Source organism: Thermobia domestica, chromosome 5 (genome assembly GCF_964235325.1).
Source record: "Thermobia domestica chromosome 5, izTheDome1.hap1.1, whole genome shotgun sequence".
NCBI classification, from domain to species: domain Eukaryota; kingdom Metazoa; phylum Arthropoda; class Insecta; order Zygentoma; family Lepismatidae; genus Thermobia; species Thermobia domestica.
In genome coordinates, this window is record NC_137458.1 from 58,558,076 (window position 1) to 58,564,075 (window position 6,000).

General features: G+C 38.1%; 1 protein-coding gene across 2 annotated transcripts in view; it reads right to left on the reverse strand.

Moving 5' to 3' along the window:
* LOC145685924 (delta(14)-sterol reductase TM7SF2-like) overlaps positions 1-5,685 on the reverse strand; it is a 58,006-nt gene extending 52,321 nt beyond the window's left edge. The window contains exon 1 of one of the 2 annotated variants that reach the window (XM_081758693.1): positions 5,405-5,685. The gene's annotated coding sequence lies outside the window, so the exon portion shown is untranslated. The remainder of the gene's footprint in view (positions 1-5,404) is intronic. The other variant, XM_081758694.1, reaches the window with a different exon arrangement.
* Positions 5,686-6,000: the final 315 nt, after the last annotated feature.

Genomic DNA, 6,000 nt, shown 5'->3' on the forward strand with positions numbered 1-6,000 from the left:
AAACTAAAATCAACTCAACTCAACAACCCTCTTATCCAGCACTTTCCCCACATTATTATTAAAGAGAATGTTCCCATGCATATCGTCTTTGACTTGTTACGCCTATCATGTCACTTTTTTTTTGTACTTTTTTTGAAATGGTCTCTTACGTAATGACCTTATGTCATCTTTTATCAAAACTACTAGTCCGCGTATACAGATATTTTATTTCAGTTAATGAACGCTCTCCCTATGTCGTTATTTCATTTTCCTCCACGTGTACAGCAAAATTAAAAACTCCTCTAACCTTCGTACTGCTCAAATTTTCGAACAATACAGTTCAATACTCCACATATATGTGAACAGATTTTCCATTGTCTAACATTAAGCCTGCTAGTTAAAGAGTGATATTTTCTTGTTGAATGCCTCTTTGGCTACGTCAAATTTTACTTAATATCATTTGTACAGTAAGCGTCTCTCGCCAAACTACTACCCAGATATTCGAAATGACTGGCCCCTTCAAGTTCTCTTTGTTCTATCCTGACCAGTAAGGGTGTGTTTATGCATGATATTTTCATGAATTCACAATTTTTTGACACTGATTCCCATTCCATGCTGTTTTCCAGTGTCAACTATTTTGTCCATAATCTCTTGTATTTCTTCGATTCTAGCTATAGGCCTAATATCCGTATCATTTGCACACCTGCCTTTGTCAATGATCGGCCCTCAAGTATTGACACCTAGAACTCCTTCATTAAGCATTCACTGAAATGTTGAATAATTAGGGTGATATACACATTTTGTCTGACTCCTTCTCCACTGTTGGTTTCTCTTTGGTTGAAGCGTAATCTCACAGGTTTTCCTAGCAGGTTGAGAATGAATCGTCGGTCTCTCCAGCTGACCCCGATTGGACCGAGAAGTTTGATCCAATTGACCCGGTCGGAAGCTTTTCCCAGTAGATGAAGCACAAACAACTCTTCCTTTAAGTCAAGAACTTATCCTGATACAATTCTCACCAACCCACGAGCATCTCTGGTGTTTTTCCCTTTCCGGAATTAAAACTGATCTTCCTGAAATATCTATTCTATTTTACTTTCCTGCCGTCTATTCAGCATGCACGATAAAATCTTTCCAGGGTGAGAAATAAGAAAGAATGGTTCTGTGATCACTGCATTTCTTTGTTTTTCCTTAGGCAATGAAACAACTGTCATGTCAAGAAAATCCTTTGGCCATTCTCCATCCCAACACTCTCCCGTATAATCACCATCGTTAACGCGCCTCCTCCCCGGGTGACCTGGCTTGAAATGGAGGTAGACATAATTTTTGGCTGAAGTGACAAACTATAGCGCGGCCAACAAGAGATGGTCTCTGACGTTTCTTACCACATGCGGTGGGACATTGCAGCTCCTACTTTGATACCAGTGTTACCAACCACGATCACTCTGTCTTATACGATTAATTAAATTGCCACTACAGTTGCACCGAAAAAAACGTTGACAGGCGAGTAGTGGTAATGTCACTCCGAGCTGTCAGAGACGTTCTCTTACTGGACGCACTATAGCGGAAGTTGGCGTGTTCTTCAGATGAATATATTAGTTTTTTGGTATATTAGTTTGCACTTGCAAGCATATTATCAACCTGTACATAATTATCTCGGTTTGCGCCAAAGACAGTATAAACCTATTAAGGTATTATTTTTAAAAAAAACTAACCAACGATGTGCATACTACAGTAATGGGGGAAATTCCGACATACAGAACAGAAAATAATATGAGGGAAGTCTTATCTGAACCGAATGTGGTACCCGACTTTAGGAGTATACATTTGTCAAATCCACGGAAGAAATATGTTACTTGATTTCACAATAGGATTGGACAAGTAATCAAAATATATCGGGGGGGGGGGGGATCTCAGTGGTAGAGCGTTCACCTCTGGTGCTTGGGGTCCCGGGTTCGATCCCAGCCCCCGCCAAGTGAACTTTGTGGTGGACAAACACCGTGCTCGTGGGTTTTCTCGGGGTTCTCCAGTTTCCTCTCACTTTCTTCATTCCACCATTTCATTCACCTCTCATCATCACCGTCTCCTTTAGCCTAACCGGCATAATCGTGGGACGTAAAACTCAAAGATTTCATTTCATTTTCATTTTCAAAATATATCGGGATCTTATCTCTTACAAGCAGAAAGAAAAAAATACTAAATAGAAAATGTGCCCTGTAGTACTTCAAAAGAAAGACATGAAGTGCTATGTAAAGGCAGTGTACAAACTTATAGAAGTGTCGAAACGCTGTGCCACACATAATGCACGTGCTTTATGTCACATTGTCTACTAACCTCGTTCATGCGTATACTGAGCGTTGCTTATGTGCTGCTCCCTACGGATGCTCACACTCGCCACCGCTCTGCTCTCCTGCCCAGACTCCGTTAGGTAGCATTTGTGCTTCTTAGTGGCCACCTAGCAGAAGTTTATGTTTTTATATCAATTTGTGGGATGGCAATTAGTTTCTTCCGCAAATCCATCATTGGCTCCTGAGCTAGTAATTGGACTTAGAGCGAGCTGTTGTGAACGACATCGTTTATACGTATGCCCTCCGTCGCTGACGCATCTGCCACCTACGGGAACAGCTCCTTGCTACTGTCAAGCCCTTTGATGCGCTCCTGCCCTGACTCGGATAGATAGCATTTATGCCTCTTAGCCACCTGCCTTATGAACTTCAGTTTTTATACCATACGTCTATACTGTTTTTATACTCATGACCAATCACAGGGTGCCGGATAGCTTTGGCGCACATTTTGGAAGATTTGCAGGTAAAATTCAATGCTTTGCATAAAAAGACATGTATATACGAAACAACTCTCTGCAGGCGAAAGAATTAAATAAATAAAAAAAAAAAAAAAATACAGGTGAATTTTAAGTTTACAAGCACAGGGTTACATTGAGGGGTGTATATTTCACCTGCGTCATATTTCTGCATAGTATACAGAAGCGGTATTTAATGCTTTCAATTAGAGCGTTAATATTATAAAACGATGACAAGTGCTACTGAAATTCCTCTTACTATTGCCTAACTCTAATCCTTTTCAGTAATCTAGCTTACGTGTATACCCACCATCTCTAACGCGCCCGCTCCATTTAGCCGCGCCACGAATGAGCTCACTAACTTCGTCCTGCCCTAGCTCGGGTAAACAGCATTCGTGTTTTTAAGTAACCACCTAGGACATGTTGGTTTGTGTTTTTTACACTTTAGATCTTATGACATACAAATGTAAGTCGTATTGATACGAAAATCACAAAAGAATTGTAAACTTCCAACAACAAGGCCTAGTTCTGGTGGACCCTTGAATTGTATCTAATCGAGGTGTGATATTTTCATGCCGTCCAGCGGAAATCTTTTAGGGAACAATAAGAAGAAAATTGGTGTAAAATTTGTAAGTTAACAGTTTTTTCCAGTGGTGCGCCAAATGTAAACCAGTACGAACCACAGTTACAAACAACAAACCCTAGTCATTACCAAGTGATTTAGGGAGAAATTGAACGCATTAATACTTAAGAAATACGTTCAAGGCATTACTCGAGCAGAAAGCTGCAAAAAGCTTTGACACATTCTTTATATTTTTAGGTTAGGTTATTGCTTTGTATTTCTTTCAGCAGATCATACACTAAATGAGGTCAATTACTAGTTGCAGATAGACTTCAGGAGGGTTCTGTATAAATAAGTTGTGGAAAGTTCTAGAACACAGATCCCCCCATATAAGTTAATATCTAGGTTATTCCGTCCTGTACCAAAATTTAACATTTAATTCACACAGTACTGCCGAGCAAGCGTGAACGATTGAAAGGTGATTAGAGCCCCACAGCGCACGTTCTTTTTTTGTCTTTATTAGAGCTAAATGAGATGGGGACCTGTGTTCTAGAATTGCCGTGGATATATGACATAAAACTACAGTGCATAAAACACGAAGCAACTTGTGCTAGGTGACCACTGAAAAACGCGAATGCCATCCAACCGAGTCAGAACAGCAGCATAGCAGGGGAGTCCAAACATAAGCGAGGGGGGTGCGTCTATAGGCAGCAGGAGCGTCATCTACGTGCGGATACGCATAAACGAGGATAGTGAAATAGCACACTTCCACATACAATACTTTCACTATCACTCAAAATTCATTTCAATATGCTGTGCACTGACAGTTATTACTTATATTCACACTCTTATTCCCTAATGAACGATGTTCCTCATCGTATTTTGCCAATAATTTTCCCATTTGAACCATCTGCTCGAGTGAACTCACTTTCTAAAATAATAAGAGTGAATTTCCTAGTAATAGAGGATAATATATGTCACGAATATAAGTACCTACTTCTGCGACAACTCAGTACATGAAAGAAGTATATTAATATGTTTTGTGATTTTTGATGGTTCACGGAAATGTATTTGGTAAAGAGCTCGACCATCAATCCTTATTCTAAAAGTTTATTTACAATACTGGTTGGAAACATGAGAAGTTATCGTTTTTGTTACTTCTGAACAGTTCATGGTTTGCAGCACTTAATAGTTGAAAGCATTAATTTTGAGCACTAATAGAATATAAATGAACATGTTATCTGGTGAAGAGCAAAGAAAGCACAAAATGAGAAATATTGATTAGCGGTTAGGACTGAACAACTGAAATGAAAGAAGAGTAATTCTACGTAAGGTATATTGAAATAACAATAAATAGTACTACAACGTCGAAAACGAAGTTCTTGTGGCTCTAATCCGGGCCGACAATCTGCGAAAGATTAATCTAAATCGATATTGTTGTTACTCGGAAAACAATAGAAAATACATTTCGGTTCTTCCCACAAAATTTAACGCATTCCTGTTTGCAGCCTGCGCATTTATGACAAATATTATGCTATTGTCCCTCCTTTCAGGTACGATATGTAAGCCGCGATACAAATATTTTTAACGCACAATACATGTACTTTTAGTAAGTATTCGACACCAGTAGTAATTAGTACTTTTCACTGATTGCTTACATCTTTTTATTGCAAACGAAAAATTTTAAAATTTGATTCCTTTATACAAGACGTTCACCCGCGTTATGTCAGCGCCAATGATTCGTCATTTGTTTCTCGCCGGCAACCCTACATGTAACAATTTCTCAATCAATACTAAAACCAAATGCCTCAATATAACCATTAAAACTTACATATCTCAATATTATCTTTCTAAGGATGAAAACAAACTGTAAGACACAATATAAATATTCAAGTCTCCTGGCAATTTCCGATTCACTACACAAGCAATTTTCTAAATTTATAATACCACTCTATTACTTTTCTGAAGATTTTATATCCAAACATTCACTTGTATGTTAAAGTTCAAAACAAATTATTATTTCACACACACTCGCTCCAAGATTTAACATAATAAACACTATTTACCTCTCGCTTATTAATACACTTCTCACTGCTCACGAAAAACCGTAACCGACGCCAACCACGCTAGCTTCCCACATGAAATGTGACGTAACGTCTGATTGGTTCTTGGGACACAACGCTTCTGTTTATACGCGAGTTCAATCTCAAATTAGAGTAGTTGTTTCGATAGTTTATTCTTTTACTTTTTTGATATATAAATAATCTGCTGCTAATTAACGATTGAAGAATATATATTATGAGAAATATACACATATTTTGTGGACAATTACAATCATTAAGGGTGCTAAAGTTGTTTAACAACTGGAAGACGGTAGCGCGCGCTAAAAAAAAAAAAAAAAAAAAAAATCGTTGACACCGGACCATTAACAGCTGCCGCTAAGCCAAGCGTCGGTGACTAAATTTATTACAATTAATTATATCGAATTACCCAATCCTAGAGTTAATTATTTGCAGTACACAGTACACACTCAAATACGTGTATGTCTACTGAATAAGTAAATTTTCAATATATAATTTTAGTATAACAGAATTAACTAACAGCTTACTAATAAAATAAGAAAACATGCTGAGCTCAGGACAGAAAATTGAGGACAGATTCT